The sequence below is a fragment of the Dermacentor silvarum genome, chromosome 3 (assembly GCF_013339745.2).
Source record: "Dermacentor silvarum isolate Dsil-2018 chromosome 3, BIME_Dsil_1.4, whole genome shotgun sequence".
NCBI classification, from domain to species: domain Eukaryota; kingdom Metazoa; phylum Arthropoda; class Arachnida; order Ixodida; family Ixodidae; genus Dermacentor; species Dermacentor silvarum.
In genome coordinates, this window is record NC_051156.1 from 112373658 (window position 1) to 112398165 (window position 24508).

The following is a 24508-nucleotide window of genomic DNA, read 5'->3' on the forward strand; positions in this document are numbered from 1 at the left end:
CGATAAGTAATGCCCAGTGAGATTTTAAGAAGAGAATCATTGCAAAGAAAGAGGCATACGGCTGAAATATAAGAAGAAAGACTTGTCCGACGAGCACCCGTCGTAATTTATTTCGTTTCAAGGTTTCACTCGGCGTAACACGTAATCTTGCGGCGCGGGAGTGCAACACACTTTCCCAGCATCCAGTTTCCACGCGCTGTCAGTGCAGGCGTCTGTTCCTCTTTGGCTGAGGAAAGCACGGGCCAAGTTTCTCGTGTCGTTTGCAAACACGTAAAAATGCTCGCGTTGCCTTGCGGAATGTGATACGTACGCAGGTTTACTGGCGCGTCCGCGTACTGAGAAAACGTGTGCGCGAAGATAAATCTGCACACAATTCCCCTTCAGCGCTGACGTCTGCGGTGCTGCTCCGATAACCGTCAGCTGTGATAGCCGATTCGTACTCCACTTTGAAGGTTATTCCGTAAGTAGATAATCCTTTCCTTTTATTATTTGTCCTAACGCAAGTCCTGCTTCAGCATTTGTAATAACATATCATCTTCTAGGCTATTTTCACGACAGAACGCTTTGATTAACAGTTTTCCACGCTAAAATGCTTTCCAACTATAGGCAAACAGCAGACGTAAGCTTGATGCCGAGTCCCTCCTTCGACTATGAGTGTGACATGACCAAGCTTGTAATGATTTAGCGCTTAGTGGCCCTTTCCAATCAAGTCGAAATAATAATAAAAAATAGAAGTATATGTGGGTAGGTTTATATTGCTCTATTGCTCTCAGATGCTGCAGATCAGTGTCAGAAACATCAAAGGCTCAAAGGCAGTGAAATGCTTTAACATTTGATATCATACGATGCAGATCATGTTTTACTACTATCAAAATGTAAGTAGGTGTGTTCTAATATCGTAAATTTTCAATATAGATCAAATAAAATAGACTATGTGAATCGTGTTGTATTTGACGATTTACTATTCAAATTGTCGGCTATTCCTTAATGATAAAACATCCCGAAACGCGGTAAGTAAACCGTAAGTATGCTATACGTTTTCTATAATATAACGTAACGTCATCCTAGAAGGAGTAACATTAGTTGATCCATTCTACAGAAGGCAACACTGATGCAAAGAGAGGCGATTCCGAACAATTATACTGCAGTAAGTCCACCATTATTGCGTAGGCGCGCCAGTTCCTGACAGCTAGAGAGAAGAAAAATTACTTTTCCGTAATAGTTTCCACTCGTTAAATAATCATGTCTCATGTTAGGCAGCGTATAATTTTAGGCAAATACTATTTGGAGACATTTACAATATTTGCATTCGTAAAAACGATTTAGCGTGCTGTTAAAATTAAGTTCTGCAATTAATACAACACTCTATTAAATGCTGCTTATTTGTTTCATAGCTGTTGTCACGTTTGTGCAGTAGCTTGTGGCTGCCGACGATTTATTGCACACAAGGAAACATGACCATGTTAAGGGGCATAGCTTAGGCGTGGGAGTCAACAACTCGCCAGCATTCGATGAAAAACTCGCGCTCGTGCCATCACGTCCCGTCCATTCGCGGGCGCACTTCGTTGTCGTCGTCTTCTAGCGCGACATGTCAATTCTTCCTCCCTTAGACGAAGTCCTCCATAGCGGTCTGGAGGGCGCCTAAGTTCAGGTGGTCGCAGTTTCCAGGTGGTTCCGGCTTGTGACATCGAGGTTGACGGTTGCAAGGAAGTATTGTCTTGCCTATCGAGCGAGTCAGGCCATAGAACCACAGAACTCGACGGTGTGTCTTTTGACGTGGTGCCTGAGAGATGGTCTGCTATGCTCCAATCTATCGGTGATTGGGTTGCTTGTCCGGTCTGGCTCGTCTTCTTCATGTGGTTGAGGTGACACCGCACCTTTCCTTGGTCGCTTTTTACCAGCCAGAATCGTGGCCCGACGCGGCAGTGTTTCGCCTTCAATGAAATCCGGCTTTTTCAAAAATTGATGGATGAGTTCTATCTCCCCTACAGCGAAGCGACTTGATTTCGGTAATGCCTCCTGGCTTTCAGAGATTTGTATCTCTGTCTCCAGCTTGAGCAGATCAAGAGGGCATAGAAGTTCTCGCCCGAACATGGATTTCGCAGGTGTCATCCCTGTGGCAGTGTGTATAGTTGTGTCTTGTCGATACAGGAATCTTGCAAGTCGGCACTGTATGGACTTGTCTGTATCCCTCAGAAGTGCTCTCCTTAGCTCTGCCACATAGCGTTCTGCCTGACCGTTTGTTGCAGAGTGGTACACTGGTGATGTTATAGCCTGAATGCCATTTGCTGTGTAGAACTGCTTTATCTCGGTGGAGATAAAGGCTTTTCCGTTGTCGGAGACGACATTTTGGGGAATGCCAAACGTTGCAAAGAGGCTTCGGAGCCCATCGATGTCAACCACGGATGTTGCTTGCCTCACGTGCTGAACTTCCACCCACTTTGTGTGTGCGTCCACAACAACCAAGTAGGTGCACCTGAGTAGTGGCCCCGCGAAGCCAACGTGCACCGTGTGCCATGGTGTCTGGGGACGGTCCCAGGCGGGAATAGGAGCTTTGGGTGGGCTCTTCTGCGTTGAACGGCATATTCCGGCACTGCCGCACCGTTTCTTCGATCACCTTGTTGATTCCGGGCCACCATACGTAGCTCCTTGCGCCCTTTTTCATGGCTACCATGCCTCGGTGACCAGCATGTAGAAGTGCCAGGACCTGAGATCGTGCTGAGTTTGGTATGATCACTCGTGACCCAAGTGTAATGCACTCACGATGAAATGCTAGTGCGGTCGCTCTTCGTCGGTGAGGAGCGAACTCCTCTGCATGGAGTTTTTCCACTCTGCCATCCTGCACTGCCTTGTATAAACTCTGCAGGACGCTGTCTTGTTTTGTCAGGCGTGCTATCTCTGTAGCAGTAAACAGAGGTCTCAACAGAGCTTCAAACAACAGTACGTCGCCTGGTGGCCAGGGTTCATCGAGACGTTCTGGTAATGGTAATCGGCTCAATGCATCTGCATTTTGATGCTTCTTGCCATGCCGGTAGACTGATGTTGTAGTCGTACGCCGATAACTTGATACACCATCTGGTCATCCAGTGGTGAGAGGACTTGAGCGGTTGGCTTCTGCTGTAGCTAGTATGCCGAGCAGCGGTTGATGCTCCGTGACGAAAGTCACCTTTCTTCCCGCAATATACTTGTCAGGATTGTGCGTTGCAAACACTACAGCGATGCCTTCTCTGTCCAGCTCAGCATAATTACGTTCCGCTGACCCTAGCGTCCGAGATGCGAAAGCGATTGGCGCCTCTCTATTCTGGTCATCACGTTGAGACAGAACAGCTCCTATGCCGTACGGTGAAAGCGTCACATGAGACGAGAAACTCCTTCTGTTCGTCGTAGTGTGCCAGTACGGTCTGACTGAGAAGCAATCTCTTAAGCTTATCGAATGCTTCTTGATGGTTGGTCTCCCATCTCCACGTGGCGTCCTTCTGCAGGAGCTGGTAGAGACAGCTGGCAATTGATGTCCTGTTCATCAAGAATCTGTTATAGAAAGCCAGCATTCCGAGAAATGATTGAAGTGATTGCTTGCAGTTTGGTGCTGGAACCTCTGTTATAACTCGGACTTTCTCTTCGTTGGTGTGGACGCCTGTCTCGTCGATTCGGTGTTCCCAGAAACGAAACTTGTCGCACTGCAAAACAGCACTTGTTTTCGTCCGAGCCGAAGGTTGTACTTGGCAACCTCTTCAGGTCTTCTTCACGTCTCTCGGCATGTTCCGTGGCGTCTTTCCCACTGATCATCATGTCATCTGAGTATGCGCAAACGCCTGTGATGCCAGATAGCATAGTCTCCGTGAAGCGTTGAAAAATGGCTGGAGCTGCAGAGATTCCGAAAGGCAACCGTTTGACCTGGTAAAGCCCTTTCAACGTGTTCACGGTCAATATCTCCGCGGTCTCTGGCGTAACGTGAAGTTGCTGGTAAGTCTGTGCCAAATGCAGAGTGCTGAAGACCTTGCCTCCCCTCAAGTGACTGAGGACATCATCTGTAGTGGGAAGTAGATAATCTGCCTTCTTCCATACTTGATTCCCTGTGCAATGGTAGTCGCCGCATATTCCCAACGAGCCGTTTTTCTTTCGAACAAGTACGAGAGGCGTTGCCCAATACGAATGCTGCGCAGGCTAGATTATGCCTTGACTTTGCAGTCGATCCAATTCAGCTTCTACAGCTGACTGCAGTGCAAAAAGAACCGCCCGGGCTCTTAGAAACTTTGGTTTCGCTCCTTCCACGAGTTCAAGCTGTACCTCAGGACCAACGCGTCCTGCGATGTTCTCGTCGAACGCAGACTGGTACTTGTCCAGAAGCTTGGAAACAAGTTCGTCGTGTGATCGTCATTGATGCCCGTGATCTGTATACCCAGATGACGAAGGAAGTTGCGTCCAAGGAGGTTACACCCTGCTCCCTTGATGACAACAAGCGGTAATGGCAGGGTCTTGTTCCTGTGCGTTACATCCACCGTTGACCATCCGAGAACACGAAGGGCCTGGCCTGACTAGGTGCGTAGGAGGATGTTGTCTGTCTCAAGCCGGGGTGGGTCATCTGTTCACGTGGACTTGAACTTGCATGGCTTCAGAACGGCGCAACAAGGAAGCCATGCATCCGTACCAACTGGCCCAATTGTCTTGAACTTGGCCTCACTGATGAGTGTGCAGGCTGCACATGAGTCAACTTCGAAGTCTAAGGACTTGCTATGTACGCGTAGCTGAGTCGTGGCCTTCTGCGTGCTGGACGCGTCGATTAACGTGTTGGGCTGGTAAAGTGCCGCGTCGGGTGAATCCTGTTGAGTCGTGACTGGTGCTGAGGCCGTTGTCGAAGTTCCTTGTCGGGGATATTCGATGTTACTGTTCTTGTTCGTTCTTGCCTCTTTCCGTTTTTTCAGGCACGCCTTTTCAATGTGTCCGCGTTTCTTGCAGTAGTTGCAGGAAGTTGTCTGGAACTTGCAAGTGTCCGGACTATGTTGCGCGTGACAACGCCAACAGCGTTATTTCTTATTTTGGAAAGAGGTACTCGAGTGACCTTGGTTTTCTGCCTTGGAGATGATTGTACAGGCTTCGTGAATCTCTTTAAATTCTGCTTTCACGTTTCTCTGGTCTTCGACGGCGTTCTCAGCTCGCAGTGCAATGTCAAAGGCTTGCTTTGATGTCAAGTCCTTTCCCGCGAGCAGCCGTTGCTGGACCTGCTCGTTCCGAAGACCGCAAACGAAACGATCACGCAGCATTACCTCAAGAGGCAGGATTGTTAGATTGGACGCAGTGTCAGCGCTTGTTCCAAAATTGCACTCTGCTGCTAGCCTCTTGGGCACTGGGACGTAATCACTGACTGTTTCATCGTGCCGTTGGTCACGTCGTTGGAAGCGCGCCCTGCAGAAGACTTCAGAAGGTTGAGGATCTAAATAGCCTTGAGCATCTCAACTATGTCATCGTAGCTCACTTGGGTGGGCTGCTTGGGCTGAAGGAGGGCGCAGACGATGTCGTAAGTCTGTTCTCCGCACAACGTTATCAGATGAGCACGTTTCTTGGAAGCGTCCGTAATGTCATTAGCCTCGAAGAAGAACAGTAGCCTCCCATACCGCGATCTCCAGGAGCCAGAGCTGCCACTGAATTCGGGTAGCCGACCAAAGTCAGGCGACGCCAGTGTCGTTCCGTTCCTTGATGTCGGTGAATTGCCGATGAGTCCAGAGTCTTCGTCGTCGTTAATTCTCACCTCTGTGCAGCAGGTTGTGGCTGTCGCCTGCTGCACAGAAGTGAAAGATGTCAATGCCATGGTGCACAAGGTACGATCACTTTTCAGTTGTTGCAAATGTTGTTGCTTAATCACAAATGTGTATTTGTGCGTAAGAAAGCATTTTGAGCGAGTAGGTCTTTAGTGATCTAGTTGTGCACATATTTGGAGAATCCGTTTGCTAAAGTGTCAAAGATAAGAAGTTAAATAGTCGATAAAGACAGGGTCAAGCGGAGCACGCCACTGTTGGCCGAGGGCTGAAGGGAAAAAGTACGGAAAATTGTTTATGCATTAGCACAGTCAAGGGTGGGAAGGAAGTAAAGTCATTTATTTGCCACATCTTTATTGCAGTCGTCGCGCGAATGTCGACGAATAGAAGCCTGGTGCGCGGATGTGGAGCGGCTCAGATTTTCTCCTCGCGTGACAACTTGCTTGTTCACGGGGAACATGACGCGGTGCAGTTTTGTCGTCTTCGGGCTGGCTCTGACGGCTCGCCATATAGCTACTCTATAGCGAGAAAGCCAGAGGATGCACTGGTGATCCCCACATGCGGTTTGTAGGTGACCACATCCTTGTGGCGAAACTTGCCGTTTGGTTGGTCGCGCGTTGGTTCTTATAGGAGCGGTAGTTATGACTTGCAGTCTGTTGAAAGCGAATGGGCTGGTGAAGATGTTCGGGAGGTCGTGGCTGTGAGTAGTGCAGCGGTCGGGTTGCACACGACATCCTTGCGCGAAGGGCAGGGGAGAATGCCTCTGCACCAGGTTAGGAGGCAGGCTTGATCGTCGCTTTTGCGTGGGATAATTAACCTTCGTAGATAAGTATGTTCACGCTCTTCACTACTATTCTAGTCCTCCTTGCGAGTACTGTTGTGAGTCGCCGACATCTACACGTGACACCGCATGTGTCGCTACAAGGGCGTCTGAAGCGAGCTTGCTGGTGCTTCGGCGATACCACGATTAAGGGGTCGTGGTCGAGCGTAGCGCTGGTGACAGCGTGTCAGTAAGGTGCGAGTGAGGCGTCTTCGGACGTGGCTCCTTTGTGGCACTGGGGCGTAGTGGTGGAAGCCGGTGCAAGTTGGGTGGTCGCAGTCGATTCTTACTGCTTGGTGAGTTCTGATGCTCTGATGCGGGTACGACACGAAAGACAGGACGAGGTGCCTGATACGAGAGACTATTGCAAGTCGTGTCTCGGCGCGTAGCATTGGGTGCCTAACTATTTTCGTTTTCTTCTCCGTGACTGCGAACCACTACTTGAGCGTACCACGCAGCGCAAGAAAATAGAACGTGTCGAAAATGCCGTAAAAGAATGAGAAACTGCGTACGCAACTTCACTGACAGCAACCTACAACACAGAACGCCCATACAAACTGCTTACAGGTGCTACAGCCGGTACAGAGGCCGCGAAGTCCTCGGTTTTCTGACGCCAGCAATGCACGCGACGGTTAACAGAAGTGGCAACAGCGCTCCCATAGGCGCTGCGCTCTGTTTCCACTACCCAAGGTATTCTAGCACACTGTAGTCGTGCTTCCAGTTGCTATTTCGCTCCATGCGCGCTACGCGACGGTGGGATTGCCAACCTGTTTGACGGGTCCGGTAACATGGTCGACGCGCACCCGCGCACCATAGTTGGCATGCGCCAGCGACCTGCGATGTCGGTCTGCTTTATGTGAGCTTAGCTATGCAGTCAGCTGGTCAACTCTGCGGGTGGGCAGCTCGTTAGCGTCAAGGAGACGGTCTAAGTGGCCGCTGTGCCCCAATGAGCCGAATGAAGGAGACGCACATGGTCTCTCAACGGCAGAGTCTATCAGCACACCGACGCCCCTTATCTTGTCGTTCATTTGTGCTAACGAGTCGAGGGATTCGGAGAAGCACAGGCTCAAGATCATGAGCACCTAGGGCTGCAGTCGCAGTAGGAAGAACTCGCCCAGGATTGATGTGTCCAGTGAAGCAGTGCGGTCCCTGATTCGATACGTCATGCGACGCAGGTGATCCGTCGGTTTGCTGACATGGCGTATCCTTCGTGGTTAGCGGCTGCTGAAACGGACGCTGTTCTGAATCAGTTGCGCGGCGTATGAGTTCCGCCTTACGATGATCGTATGGAGAGCGCAGAATATTCCTGACGACGGCAATAGCAGCAGGTGTGAGCGCGCCGATGACGTGGTCGTGTTCTCGGACGAAGCGGTTCGACATTGAGGAACCACACATTTGTCGGCGACAAAGTGGCTCCACATTGAGGAACCGCAATTCCGAGTCCGACTGCCAGAACACGGGTAAATTAAAGGGCCCCTAAACCAGCCACTGGTCGAAATTTATTTTTGGTGTTTCAGTTGTGCAAGAGTCTACAACGAACACGTAGCCGCGAGAATTTTTCGAAATGGCGCCGTAATAGCGAAGTTACACGAGTTTAATTATCAAAACATGGCCCTCACTCTTTTCGCCTTTTCCTTCGCTACTCTCCTCATCGAGCGTTTCTTCAAATGTCACGTGACATACGTCACCGCCAACGCGCTTCTCAAAACGCTGCCCACTTCCGCCTAAGGCAATTCCACGCTAGCGGCAAATATACCAACGGCGAACCGACATCCAGTGCCGTGGAACGTCTGCCGGACGAGAGATGTCCAAATTAGACGGTCGTTCGGCCGACGCACCGCCCGCTGCACGATCAACGGGCCAATCGACGACCGCGAAGGCAGCGCGCCTCCGCCACCGGCGACGAAAATATCGGCTGCAGCTTCTGTTCCAAGCAAAATAATTTTTCCTAGATGAAGTGATGCATAAATTGTACATTTTGCGAAGAACGACATCCACTGTCAAACGGTAACATGAACGAGAGCTCCGATACTTGTCGAGCTCAGCTGCAGTGCACGGCTACCGACGGGAGACGACCGGCTCCGCTGTGCTCGCATCGCAGCCGACAGCGCCGCTAATATGAGCGCATTTTCTTCTTTATGCACAACTATTGCGAATAGAATGGTAAGAAAATATTGCGGCTTGTGAGCGCCGGTAATTCATTCCGAAGTGCCGTCCGTTTCAGCTTTGAAGTGAACCGGAAAAGGCCTAGCGACGACCTCGGCGCGTCGAGCGATCGGTGATGGTGGCGGTGAGGCTGCCGCACAAATGGGTCCCGGTCTCATCCTCTTTGCGGCAAAGAAATCTCGCCGTTCGCGAGGAAAACCGCCATCGAATGGCGGCCCGCGAATGGCAAACGGCATGCAGGAGAGTTACCGTGTCGGTAATGGGGACGTGGACGCGGCGCTTCTCGGCTACGCGCTGTTGCTGCGCTGCCGGCCCGTGTTCATGCGAAGCGTGCCACTATAGACCCTATGTTGCGCGCACGTCTGGAAAGGCCAACACTGTCGCACTCTCTTCGCGCAGCTAATCAGACAGCTTAGCACGACAGTGTTGGAACGCGAACAATTTGGTACTTGCGTTGCGGCCTGTTATTAGCGATTCGCAAGGGCGCGTGCACAAGCAAGCAACACGACGAGAAAGAGCAGGGAGCGCGCGTACCTGCTAGCAGACAAACCGGAAGTCATAGGTTCTTGTTTGACCAATGCGCATCGTCATCGCCGCTGGCATCATCAGATGCACCCTGCCGACATCGTGACGAGCACTGGGGATACCGGAAAGGCCAGGAGAGGAGGACTGCATTGTTTTTTTTTTTATTTTGTGACGTAGCGCTGCAGCGTTTGGTACCGTTGATCGTGACGGCATTCAAATCGATGCACGTGTTTACTTGAAATGTTCAAAAAGATATCTGAGGTGGTTTGGGGCCCCTTAAGAGCAGCGACGACAAGCTCGGCTGCCATGGTGTGCAGCATCGCGACGTTGTTGGGGTCACTCTCCATGTCGTACAGGAGTGGGGAGGCCTCGAGGCGTGATCAGGTTGCCACCGACAAGAAGACCCGAGAATGTCTGGTGCGAGCTTCAGGAGGGGTGGAAGGGGGTGGCCCCTTGGCGTGCATTGTCTGGGAGTGACCATTTATGGGTTGCATCCTTCAGAACTCTGCGCTTCGAGAAACGTCCGAGATCCCCATTTGTGGGAATGCGTGTAGTGACCTGCTTCCAACACATTTATTGCAGTGGTCACCCGAATGTAGGCAGCCACGAGACTGGTGTGTTGATGTCAAGATGCCCAGATGTTATCGCGTGATACCTGGCTCGAGCCCGAGGAGCATGCCATGGCGCAGATTCATCGATTTCGGGCTGGCTTTGATGGCTCGTCATTCAGGAATAGCAATTTAAATGTTTGGCATACTCCGCTAGTAGATTGAGCATATATATGTATCTGCAACAAAGGAAATACTCCAACGACTCTTGGTTAAGGCCGATGGTATTTTCATTGTGTGTGCAGGTAATAACAAGCACTATTTATTTTCATCTTTATCTATGGGCTATTCTCACCAAGATAGGTGTGCGTAAAGATGTACCATCTGGAAGTCAGTTGCTCTCTTGCCACCTGAATGGCGATTTAGTTACTCTGGCTGAACCAAATACGTTCTCTCACAGTTTCAAAGTACCACGTACGTCAGTCAAGATGGTAAGATACCTTGCCTTCCTGTTCGTGTTCGTCACCACCTCAGCCATCGCCGTGCAATCAGCAGCAGTTGTGAGGCTATCCATCGAGCAAGCGGAGGAACGCGTACGGGAGCTCAGTCGCCTCCTGCACGACATTAAAAGTAAGAAAGACTCATTTACACTCGTAGCGTTGGTCAAGTGTGCATAAATCAGTCAGTCTAGGCGTTGATCACCAAAGTGTATTGTATCGCTATAGTAGCTGTAACGATGATTGTCATTAACGTTTACTTACTAAGGATGTCTTACTGGGCCTATAGCGAATAACCGCAAAATAACCGCGGCGTGGCTTATCGACCTATAACTTATCGTCTTACCCTCATATTCTCATCCTGTGGAACCAAACATAAACATGGAATGTGAAGAAAACTGATGCTTACCGAAATTTTGATCCGCCATGAATACACGGCTCAAGAAGAACACGCAGATACCTGCCATGTCTCTCCCTTAAACTATAGATATTGTTGCACTGCGCATTACGCGAAGAATGAAGGAGGTACTATGTTCATATGCGTTCAGAAAATAATACTAGTGCAACCAAGATTATTGGACTCGTCGAGCGACAGCACGAAACGTAGCAGGCGGCAACGATAGCTCAGCTGGATCGGCAAACTGGCCGCGCGACATGCGATGGTGACGGTGCTTTCTAGCGTTCCAAACTTCTCCTGGCTCCGAGACATCCGATTACGACGAGACATTCCAGTGCTTTCTTCCTGTTGACTAAAGAAACATTGAGAATTTATTTCTTCGATCAGGAAGCAATCAAAAGCTTTCGCATGCAACACGTGTAACTCTGCAATACCCTGAGGAAACACCAAATGTTTTCATGTGGTTGGAGAATTCATTGTGAACATTATTTTATTTTTGTTTGGCAAGTATAATTTAGCCGATGATCTGCGAAAGCAATTGGGATAGCGGTGGCTAGTTTTCACATTTTGTGTACTAGTGAGCAAGTATTTTGCCTAAATAGTCAGTCATCCTAAAAAAAATTGGTTTCTAAGTAATCGGCAAAAATTTCTCTCCTGCAGGTACAATTCAACCTCGGCACTGCAACGACCTTTTGCATGCTGGTCAGACGAAGAGTGGCGTTTACACAGTATTCATAAGGCAGCGGGACCGTCGGGACAGACCGTCTACTGTGACATGACAACAGATGGCGGGGGTTGGACGGTGAGGTCACTTCCCCTAAAGATAGCATTTTGTACGCAAAATGCTAATGACACGAATCGAATCAGTGTCCCTTCATTTTACTTTTTTCCGTCCCAAATGCAGTCCGCCTTGCAGAAGCTATACTGGTAGTGGGTTTAAATGTGAGTACATTTAGAGACTCTGCGAACTATTGCATAATACAGCGAAAGTACAAATACGAAAATCGCCGTGCATTGTTTGCGGAGTGGCAGCACTTGTTGATTGAACATTAAATATATGCGAAGAAATATCTTCGACGCTGCGTACCTTCAATTCTATCGACAATTGACTTTCTGTTACATATGGCAACTTTCACGCTACTTTAAATTTGTTCTGCTTTGAAGCATTTAGTTTAATGAAATACTCAGCCCGTCTTAGCAATGTCTTTAATAGATGTACCGCAGTCAAGTACGTGCATAATAATACCTCACAAACGCTCACAACAAAAAGTTTTACACACAGATATTTCTCTCATAGCAATTCTTCTGCACGGTTCGCTGTGCGGTAAATATCAGTTTGTTAAGCAGTGGCTCTTTCCATTCGCTTGCAGGTATTTTGTTCTACCATACGTCAACTATACATTCACTTTATCGCCATCTCCCTGCGTCTGGCATGGCAGCTAGTGGTAATTACAAGTGCCTCGTCATGTTGGAAGTATCACAACTCTTACTTAAACGCCTTACTAGCAATCGAGATAGAATGACACATCGCACGCATATAATCATTCACGTTTGTTTAAAAAATGCACCGCTTGACGTCGATGTGTTTGAAAGATGCCAACGGGACTTGAAGAATTAGTTCAAGCAACAAACAACTGTAGCTTTATTATCACGCACATAATGAAACAACTATCACCTATCGTTTATTGTATGGCGCGTACTTTACATCAATCCATGAGCAGATATCTTATTTCAGGTAATCCAAAGGCGAGGACAGTTTGGAAACAGCGTGTACCACTTCTACCGAAACTGGACAGAATATGCCATGGGCTTCGGTGATCCGGCTGAAGAGTATTGGATAGGTAAGGCGGCCCACCTAAGTCACCTCGTAAATGTGACGTTGGCCCTCTAAACAAGTCCAAACCAAATATTGTGTAGTATTGATAAAATAAATCAGCAGCGCTTCCCCTGTCGAGAAAATGGAGGTAAGCAAAGCTTGACGTTTGTGCACCTGGCCTACTACTTCTTCCTTCCCTTTGCTACTACTTTTCCTTCCATTTCATACTACTTCTGCTTCCCTTATCTTCTACTTTTCCTGCCATTGGCCTACTACCTTTCCTTCCCTATCGCAATACTTGTCCTTCCCTTTCCTTCTACTTCCCTTTCCATACCCCTTTAATCAAAGGCTAATACCCCCGTAAACGCGGCCTCCCCATTACGACAACAGACGAGAAGTGAACGCTGGAACGATGAGCGGCAACGGCCATAGGCTGTGGCAGAAGACGATGACAATGAACGTGGGAACATTGCATGGAGGAAAGAAACGAAACATTTCTTCCTCCATGCAATAGTGGTACAAGCGCGTGCCGAGCACAAGCACGAGCGCGAACCGAGGGGCACCAACGAGCCAGCTGTGGAATGAAGATGACGCTCGAGCGAATGTTGATGATGATACCGCGTACGCGTACACCTACCCCGACACACATGAGCCTATAAAGCTTCGCTTTATAGGCTCACTTGCTTCGCTTTATAGGCTCACTTGTGTCGGGGTCGGTGTACGCGTACGCGGTACCTGTGCTTTATCTGTGCCATATATGAAAATAGAATCGTTCAAAGCAAAGCTTCCTCACAACCGCGGCTAATCGCTACACAGCCATAGGTCATCCTTACACGGCCATAGTCAGGAGGAGGAATGAACGTTGATTGCTAGAAACAGCGAGAAAGTGTTCTTTCTTCGCCCTAGGTGGGCGGCTCTCTCAGTCCAGAAAGCCGTTGGCTAATGCCGCAGCCCGGGCCCGGTCCACCAGACTTCGCTGATCCTCCAGGCTCTGTGCTGTTAACATTGCCTCCCACGTTTCTTCGGTGGCTTCTATCGTTTCTGAGGCATCGTCTTGACTGTTTTTCTCGCGGTGTGGGCACACCAACACCATGTGTTGTAGGGTGTCTGGTACATCACAATATCGGCATAGGTATGAGAATTTAGTGGGATGCACCAGGTGCATGATAATTCCATGGACATACGTATTTGTTTGTAGTCTGCGGAGGGCGGTGGCTTCTTGCTTGCTTAATTTTGAATGTGGTAAAGGATATTGTCTTCTTTCGAGTCGGTAATGCTGCAGTATTACGGCGTAGTTGATGGGAATGTCCTCCACCCTCGTCGATTTCCGGATCCCGTGTGGCAGGAAATCCCGGCTGGTATGCTCTCGGGAGGCAGCATGTGCTGCTTCGTTTCCTGCCAGGTGTTCGTAGCCTGGGGTCCATACGACGTAGGTTTCGGGTAATTCTTGCCGTCTTGATAGCTCTTTTAGAATTTTCACGGCTGCATAGTCAGATAAAGATTAATTATACTTGGAATTTGGTGCACACTTTATTGCTCCCTCAGGCAATGTCATTGCACCTGAGGCTACTATATATATATATATATATATATATATATATATATATATATATATATATATATCTGTGTGTATGTGTTCTTTTTCGATTTTGGCTGCATCAAGTTTTTCGACATTTCCTGTTGCAGATGCCACAATTCTAACTCTTGATCTAAAATACCCGATCAGGTGACCATTGCAACCCGCCGCCGGGGTTGCTAAGTGGCTATGGTGTTGGGCTGCTGAGCACGAGGTAGAGGCATCGAATCCCGGCCACGGCGGCCGAATTTCAAATTTGGCACCTAAAAACCCATATTTTAATTTCGCCGGCCATTGCTTATACGAGAAGTCAAAATGCTTAATTGAATAATTCACGTATTTACACTGCTAAACTATTTAATTCCTACTTTAGGGCACATATTTCTGTCTACAGGTTGTAGCTAGTGAGCTTGCCACACATATCGACTTACAAAGAACTCTGAGGATGGCACCGCTTTCGAGATAGGCGCCTTGAAACTAACGGTAAAGGCGCGCTGTTCTTCCACTTGCCTTTTTGAAAACGCTGTTTAATCGCAAAAAGGTAACTAGAATGCTAGTGTACTTTGGCGGACACTGAATATTGTTATTGCGAAACCAGTGTAGTCCTGAAAATATGTTTCGAGGGGATATGCCTTTCATACTCTCAGCTAGAATTCGTAGATTGTAATATGTGATGTACAGTAACGTATTCATTTAAAAGTTAATTGGAGTAATTATGGCAGTAACGAATTAAGCGCTTTGAATACTCGTTGAAGTCATTATAATCAGCCTATAGTTATGTTCTCTGCAGGAAGAATGCCTCTCTCTGCGATCTCCAATTACCCCTGTCTTTCGCTAGCTGATTCCAATTTGCACCTGCAAATTTCCATACTTCGTCACCCCACCTAGTTTTCTGCCGTCCTCGACTGCGCTTCCCTTCTCTTGGTATCCATTCTGATCCACCGGTTATCCATCCTACGCATCACATGGACTGCCGAGCTCCAATGTTTCCTCTTAATGTCAACTAGAATATCGGCTATCCCCGTTTGCTGTCTGATCCACGCCGCTCTCTTCCTGCCTCTTTACGTTAGGCCTAACATTTTTCGTTCCACCGCTCTTTGTACGCTCCTTAACTTGTTCTCGAGGTTGTTTGTTATCTGTGCCATATGTGGAAATAGAATCGTTCAAAGCAAAGCTTCCTCACAACCGCGGCTAATCGCTACACAGCCATAGCTCATCCTTACACGGCCATAGTCAGATAAAGATTAATTATACTTGGAATTTGGTTCACACTTTATTGCTCTCTCAGGCAATGTCATTACACCTGAGCCTACTATATATATATATATATATATATCAATCCAAGTTTCTGCCCCATGTGTTAGCACTGGTGGAATGCAATGATTGTACACTTTTCTTTTCAACGACAGTAGTAAGCTCCCAGTCAGGATTTCGTAATGCCTGCCCTATGCACTCCAACCCAATTGTATTCTTCTGTAAATTTCCTTCTCATGATCAGTGCCCCCTGTGAGTAATTGAACTAGATAAACGTACGCCTTTACAGACTCTAGAGTCTAGGTGACGATCTTGAATTCATGTTCCCTTGCCAGGCTTATTGAACATTATCTTTGTCTTCTGCATATTAATCTTCAACCCCACGCTTCTATTTTCTCGGTTAAGGACCTCAATCATTTGTTGTAATTCGTCCTCATTGTTGCTGACTAGGACAATGTCATTTGCAAACCGAAGGTTGCTGAAATTGCTGCTCACTCCTAAGCCTTCCCCGCCTAAGAGCTTGAATACTTGTTCTTAGCATGTGGTAAATAGCATTGGAGAGATTGTGTCTTCTCGCCTGACCACTTTCTTGATAGGTAACTCTCTACTTTTCTTGTGGAGAACCAAGGTAGCTGTGGAATCCTTGTAGATATTTGTCAAGATATTCACGTATGCATCCTGTACTCCTTACGCAATGCCTCTATGACTGATCGTATCTGTACTCAATCTCTCTACTGAAGGTGGAAAAAAAAGGAAGCTGCAGCAACCCGGAAGCCTGACATGCATTCAGTGATCTTTGAATGTTAAAGCGTCCTCCAAATTTTGCACAGGCACACGCCTCGAGCAACAGCAAACAATTAATAAAATAATAATAAATCTCCTAGGGCCTCCATATTTTGATATAAGACAGTCTATTTTGCACCGGTAAAAATGGTTTCCCAGCAATGCATTCGTGTTTATAAGTGAAGCCGACTATATGGATATCGGGGTAAACTTGGTCTTTGTAAGCTGGCTTTCCCATGTCGAGGGTTTCCCACGTTGAGGGTTGAGGCACGAAGAAAAATGCGATGCCATCGGGTCCCTATAACGCTATTGCGTTCCACTCTTAAAGCGGAAGCTTAAGCGTCCTCCAATTTTTCTTTTCAGTCTGTCACTTTACGACCAGCCGCCACCGACAACGACCGCACGTGACGTCACTCTAATAACCCGATAAAACTAACCTGCCGAGGATGACGAGGCCGCCTTTGACGAAGAAAGGTCTTCTTATCGAAACGTTGGCCAGCCTTTCTGAGACACCTTATCCCTGTTTATAACTGCTTTCTACTAGAGGAACTTTCGAAAACGTTAGTGTTGCTAAAAAAAAGAACGCCCTGTATGTCATTCGTGCAAAGAAAACATGGACTGTTATTCTGGACTTATGTTGTTTCTTAGAGTGTAGTACACGCTATTTCTTCGTCTGACTTCAAGCCGAAATTTGCCCTGTCGAGTTCAAAAAGTGTGTATAATTGAGGATAGCAATGTGGACAACACAGAACAGAAGTAGGGAGTCAGAGCACGGGTAATGAATATTTTTGTCGTAAGTGCACATATATTTTGGACATTGCCATTTCGAAACATTGTTGAACTTCACCGCAACACACCAACTTAACTCAATGGGAAGCATTTGTACAAAAATATATTTCAAAAGATTGGCCAAGTTTCAACCAGTTTCAACTACCACCGTAGAGAAAGTGCTTCGTTCTAGTAACATACGCATTTACGGCACTATCGTATCACTGCGGCTGCTTTAGAGCAATATTTTCGCCGGCATCAAAACACTCCCATAACGCAGCACTAAGCACCGACTAAGTGTCCTAAATGTGTATGTTATTAGAAGGAAGTACCCTTGCGACGTTGCTAACTGAAACCTTTTTGAAACTAGGTGGATCTTTTGCAATAAATTGTTTTAAGTTACAGCCCATTGAGTTAGGTTGGCGTGCTGTGACGAAGCTCCCTCCATTGTCGAAGGGGCAACGTCCAAAAGTTCTCGGTATGCAAGTCGCGAAGACGCCGCCACGTCAGTGTCAAATCCGGCATATCCGGGTGTCTAGGTGAAATGAATAAACACGTGCAAAAATTCCTGATGATGAAATATTGTCAGTATAAGTGCGCAATCAGGACGACGAACGACGCCCTGCTGTTGTACTAAACGAGCCAATTGAACGGTCAAAATAAAGCGGGTGGATAAATGTACTGGAAGTAACTCATACAAAACCACATTGCCCAAGCAATGAAATGTGCAGACGTAATGTCAACGTGTCATATATGTCAGTAGTTGTAGGTGCTGATGAAAACGGCACAACGTTATAGAGGCACAGCAAAGGGGCAATTCTTGCAGAAACCATCTCAAGATCACTGTTCGCATTAATGCTATTATCATTCTGGCAATGTAGCAGCACATCGTATCACCACCTCTGAAATGCGTCATGTATGCGAGTGTACTGCAGCCGGACTTCTGTATTCGCGTTTCCTTTGTGGAGATGGGTTTGCACAAGGCTTACCTTACGAGCGACGGTCAGGGAAGGGCACGACGCTCCTCCACTCCGCCACGCACATAGCTACGGCAGGGTTCGTCGACTCTCCGACATGGCGCAGGGAAGGCTCCGGAGTCAGATCGCCCACAAACACGGGTTTATTCACCCAAGATACAGCACAGTGCGACAGTAACGCCACTTACGGGCCAAGGCTCACCGCAAGACCGATCGAGTACGCGCGCCCGCTATGTAAGGCTAACCGGGTAGCGATCCGCCAAGCGCGAGAACGAGCAGTCGCGTCAACAAAGGTCTCATGTAACCACCTCGTTGCGGGCCTGTGAGCACTCAGCGGACGAGAGCTCGGGTGGGGAGGGTGCCCGGGGGCCGCCACTCGGGAGGCCAATCAGGGTGCGGCCCAGTGACGTGTTCTCGCGGGGCAAGTTTAATGCCTAGGGGGGGGGGGGGGGAGAGAAGCACGGTTAGCGCGGGAAAGTAGGTCCGGCGCGCTAGCCGTGTCCGCCATGTTGCCTTTACGGCTGGCGGTTCCCGGAGATCGAGCCAAGCGCCACGCGAGAGCGGGGGGACGAGGCGCAGGGAATGCACCTCGATTTCCACACCTTCTGGACAGGCTGCATCACCTAGCGGTGCAGCCGTGATGCCCGCGCGTGATGCGTGTCTCAACGTATATAGCGCAGTTTAATTCCGCCCAGCAGCAGCTATATTTCAATTATTTTTTGTTATTGATGAGCGTCACATCACCAGTGAGACAAAATGTCGTAAAATATGCCTTTTGACGAGCGACCCATAACCATTGGCACATAAGCAATCACCCAAGTTGGCGTGAATCAGGTACACTCCCCGTGTCAGATATCCAGTAACCCATGTTGGTCCCTCGAATACCGCAGAGTGAAGTTTCTAATCAATGCTAACATCATTTATACTGCGCTTAGTTGTAGCGCATATCCGCTGCCTATTCTCGACATGATAAGACCGAAGACGTTCACGTCGGATACGTAAATTCACAATCCGTAAAATATTTATTGCCTAATTAGTTTTGCAATGTAGAGAAACGAAGCAAAATTTTTGTTTATATTGCTTCAAATAATCTGGACCGGTACGCGTAGCACACCAATCTTTCAACCTATCATCATCTGTAACATTCAGAGAAAGTGTGACAGGCTTGTGTTCGTTAACGCGCAATGAGGTATATTTTGTTTGTTTCCTAGCCTTTCGATATAAATATGGACTTAGATATATCTGCGCAAGCTTAACGTTTAGGCATAAAGTTACCTGACTTGCAGTCTGGGTCTCTGTTTTTGTGTTGTTGAATTAGATTTAGCAACCATGAAAGCCGATGCGTGGAAGAGCATTGTAGACCTGGGAGATAGTAAAAAAAAGAAAGGTAGATTGCTAAACTAGAAAATAATCGCAAAATAATAGCGTTCGCTCCCCTACACCGCTCTCATGTCTCCATTGCGTCGATGACATGAGTGCTTCCCTTATTTTGGTCATCAACCTGCTCGGTAATGGCTGACACCATGGCTGATCTAGCGCTCAGGGAAGCTACTGCCGTCAGCGCAATAAAGAGTGCTTCTCACCTCTCCACTCCTCCCTACAATAGCTCTCATAAAATTTGTTTAAGTGCGTTTTGCGTGACTACAGTTGCCGTAGACATCGTAGTTTTACCACGGCAGTATTTAGTAGAAATTATTCAGAAAAAGATGTCATGCCCTGGGAACCAATACAGAAACGAGCATTCTAAAGTTCATAAGTACACACATACGCACGCAAGCACGCACGCATACACGCACACACATACGAACAGACCTCATTTGTGATAATATGCATTGATTTCATTGAACAGTCATGAAACTTCAGTTCTGTTTGTTGAATTTATGTGCACTCTGCGATTTGACATCGTGCGCACAGAACCTCAAAACGTCTTGTTTGTAGGAAACAATGCTCTGCACGCGTTGACGTCCGGCGATGAAGAGATGTCTCTTCGGGTAGTGCTGAAGAATAGCACAGAAGATAGGTGTTTCTGTCGACTATGAGAGTGTTCGCATTGACGACGAAGACAGCCTATACAAGCTGCACGTGGGAAAGATGGTAGGCCCAGAAGGTAGGTCTCCTACATTTACCGCTTGTTCCAAACTGTAAGTCAGACCGTAAGAGCTAAAAGCAGGGGCCATCGGGATAGCTCTACAAATGTCTGTAATTACACGTTCAACATTCACCAGACGACCGGCACGATTCTCCAAGGTTCTTAACCGGAACAAATATTACCCATACGCCTAATTAATCGCTTCCAGAAATTACTATGTTCGAGTGACTGCCACAAAGGCACTGCTGTATCAACCACTACAATTATATCACAGTGGCAGCATGTTTTCACCATCAATTTATTTAGCTTATTTGATTCCACTGCATCACGGTTTCCACCGACGACGACCTACAGTTACCCTTTGCTTGCGTCAACAATTCTGTTTGGCACCCATTGTATCAACCTAATTTACTGAGTATATGGTTCTGATCTATGTATTATGTGCCCTGCCCTACTGTTCTTGTTATTATAACGTCTGGCATTAATTTCCAGTAGGCGGTTTCTCTCTAAATCTTACTGCCAGCTTTCACTCTCAACAATGGCTAGATCACAAGTACACATTCTGCAGCAAACTGCTACTGCGTTTTAGAGAAATCATCCAGGAGCTGCGAAGAATAGCCAGAAGTTGTTGCTCACAGAAAGATATGTAGTCTCCCCTGGGCAGTCCGCAATATAAGCACAGAATAAATGGCTGCTGCAGAATGTTTGTACATATTTAGGCCTCCGAGTTAAACGTATACTGTTCATAATATATTCTCCAACGGTAAAGCAGCGTTACCCATTTGCCATTCAAATCACTGTCTGCAAAATATTTTAAGGTAAGAACATCAGTACTGATGCATATTTGGGCTAGCACTTCCAATATTTTGCATTTCTTTGAGATACCTGACGAACACAGATCTGATAACAAGAAAAATAAAAGTATGCAGTTGGTACCAAATATGTGCAAGGTTGCCTTGCATATATAGCCGGAAAATTGTATCCATTTACGATATCATCGTCTTGTGTAATGTCCTTTATAGAACTGTACGATGATCGCTTGAACGCAGACCACTATTGAAATAGCGTTGCCGTCATTTTTGTAAGCACTCAAGCTCATTTCTTAAGTACCTTTACTTCTGCATTAAGCCGCAGAATTTGTGGCGATTATAAGCCGTGGAGCCAAGATGTGTTGGTGCATAATATATATCTTTTTATTATGGCTTTAAATCCAAATTTTTATTAACCAGTCCTGTTCGATCCTCACAGGCTGGGACGCAATGGTTCAAGGCAACTGTCAAAACTTCTCCACCTTTGACCGCGACAACGATTCGGGTCCTGGCAACTGTGCGGTCTTGTACCGGGGAGGTTGGTGGTACAGCCAGTGCCACGCGTCGAACCTTAACGGCCTCAACCTGAATGGACCGCATGAGAGCTACGCAGATGGGATCGAGTGGAGTGTGCGAGGCCACCCAGGTCGCCTCTACCATTATTCCTATCCCGAAGTTCAAATGATGATTCGGCCAAGCTGGGTCATTGCTTGATCGCCGAAACCAACTGCTGTCACTTCCTTCCTCTTAATTTTACACGGCGCCCATCGGAGAAGAAATATCTGGCGTTGTACAGCAGCTAGAGGAATGAGCAAACTTGATAAGAGTTTTGTGAAGTCCCTGATAGAGCGTAATGAACACTTACGATGGGCTTCAGTGCATCTGTTACTGTGTTGGGCACAACAATACGTAGCCTAACAGTGCACTGGAAGCGGTTCCGTTGGTAAATTTGAAGGAAAGCGCATGAAGCCAATTTGCTACTCTAAGCGTAATAGCATTCTGCATAACTACCCAAAATAAGATTAGTTCATACCATTTTAATGCCTCGATGTCGTTAAAGTTTCTGTATGATCCCATGGGAATCAATAGAGCAGCGGCCAAAAAATATCTCTAACAGTAGTTTTCCAGATATATTTGAACAGGCATCGAACATAAGTCAAGGTAACCCCCTTGTTACATTAGAGAATGTTAAAACCCAATATACGCGTAGGAGAACGTCGAATCGTGTGGATGCAGACTAGCGCCAACTTCTACAAGCGACTTCATTTAGTATGGAGCAAAGCATGTTCGCATATAATTCGTGAACTTAAGGAAGCCGTAAAACCCATGGAAGTGTTGCAGTTCATTAACACCCGCAGAATGCTAGGGCTGGTCCGTAAACACACACGTGTTGCCTTGGTTGCCCTCCTGCTGTCCACATCTGTGTCAAACCAATATCCAACTTTGTTAAAGCTGGCGTTAGGCCGCAGCTAGTTTTCTTAATCATGCATCAAAGGCCTTTCACGTACGAATGCTCTTATTGGTTCATTGACTTACTGTAGCAGACAAATTATACAAAGGACAGAATTAGCAACAATGGCAAGCGTGAACTTCCGACAAATTATATATGATTCTTGTGCACTTGTGCGTCGCATATGTCAGGTGTGCTCTGCACAATGGCAATGAAGCACAAACTAGGTCATACCTGTGCGTTGCTGAGTTAACCGTTCTTCCAGGGGAACATTATCATCATTCTGCTAGGAGCGTCCAATTTCTCGGTAACAAAGCCGTTGGATTTCAAGTGCCATGAAACTTATGTTCCTGAAGGGAAACAATTTGCACGAAAAGCATGCAATGAAGACGAGAAAGACAATAAGATGAGTGCTCGTACTGATGAATGCCGTCTTCATTCTTCTCAGTGGTCATGTTTTACATGGATGACTTTCACTTTTACTGATTTCATAATCATTATCATGACGATCAGCATCAGCCTAATTTTCGAACATTACAAGAGCGAATGCCTCTCCCAGTGACCTCCAATCAAATCCGTCTTCCGTCAGCTGTCTTTGCATACATTATGGCAAAAAAACTTTCTAATTTACCTCCCGACCTGTTTGCCTTTCGTCCGTTACTGTGTTTGTCATCTGTTTGCACCCTTTCTGTTGATCTAGAAAACCATCTAGTTATGTATTTTGCGTGACTTGTATTGTTCCTACTAAACCATATAATCTACTATCCCATTTTACTTTCTCATGCACAACGCTATGTTCTGGTCTTTTAACGTGATGCCTAACTATTTTGTTCCAAGGCTCACTGCGCGGTTACTAACTTATTCTCTAGCTTCGTTATTCTCTTGCATATTTCTACCCCTTGCATTAGTATCTATTGAATGCATTTTTTAATGAACGCAATGCACACCTAACTTTCAAGGTTAACGATAAATGAAGACAAGGCAGAAATAACAGAAGCTTGTCTCGCTATTAGAAGGATTTTTGATATGCGTGCGATAACAGAAAAGAATAAACTGCACTGGTATTTTGCTGTTGACTACCGCTGAAAACATTTACACTTTTTGATATATTTTTGAGAATTTATTTTACCTACATCCTCTCTATGACGGTATCCGTTGGGTATTTCCTCTCAATGAAGGTCTGAACTGGAGGTACGCAGCACATAAAGCAAATAAATATTTGTGGTTAGAAACTCCTAAGCAGTGACTGATTTCCTTTTCCTTTAGTTTTCCTGGTACATGTCAGCCTCAAAACTCAAACAAAGAAATTATTCAGGTAAATTACATTCTCAAAAGACAACTGCAGCTTCGTAACTCCTATGTATAATGAAGGTGTACACTCACAATTACTGATTGAAAAAATAAGGCGTCAGTTCAACTGATCGAGATATAATTACTCGAAAGGGTGGCAGCCGGCGACATGCGGCTGCGCAGAGTGACTTTCGACATGGCTCTGAGGCGGAAAATAAACAAAATATAAAGAAGTGAAAGCGCGCGCTATTGTCGTCCCATCGGAGATACAGAGGAGAGAGAAGTGACGTTGATCAAAGGATGGCGGTCCTGTTCTTGTATAGGGACTTTAGGCAAAGATAGAGTTACTGTATATGCTCCTTACGGGAGCAGAGTCGCGCATAGGTCCATCATTATGTTCCTGCTCTGCAGTGAAGCCACTCTTCGCGCGCGCAGTCGGCAAATGCCGCGCGGTGTTTCATTTTCTTTTTTTCTCTGCTGGTCGTGAGCTACATGCGAGAATTGTTCGCCAGCGCTGAGCAAGATGGCACTTTTCAATGCAGGCTATGCTCGAACCATTGGCGTAGCCGGAGAGTTTTAGTTTGTATGTACATACAGGGTGTTCAAAATTAAGCTTTACGGAATTTTAAGAAATCGCCTGTGGCAGGTAGCCTAATTGTTATCATTGAGCTGGATTATTCGATGAGGCAGACATTAGTAGCCCGGGAAGTCGAAACAGATATTGAACAATTAACAAAAATTCACTAAATAACTTCTTAGTTACCTTACAACACATATTGCAATTTACGAATTGTAGCCATTGAGTTAGCAAGACGCATCCACTTGAAATGAATTGTAGAATGACACCAGTTGGAGATATGCGCCATCACAACGTGTACGGATCAACACCGTCGCAGATGTTGATTTTTTCTTCGTAGCGAGCACGCGTCGGGCCCACCATCTCGGCAAAATATCATGTGCAGAACTCCTTCCGCCTGGCAGTCTCCGTCA

General features: G+C 46.9%; 1 pseudogene; it reads left to right on the forward strand.

Annotated features, from left to right (window-relative positions):
• Nucleotides 1–208: 208 nt before the first annotated feature.
• LOC119443975 (techylectin-5A-like) lies at nt 209–23576 on the forward strand (annotated as a pseudogene).
• The last annotated feature ends 932 nt before the right edge of the window (nt 23577–24508 follow it).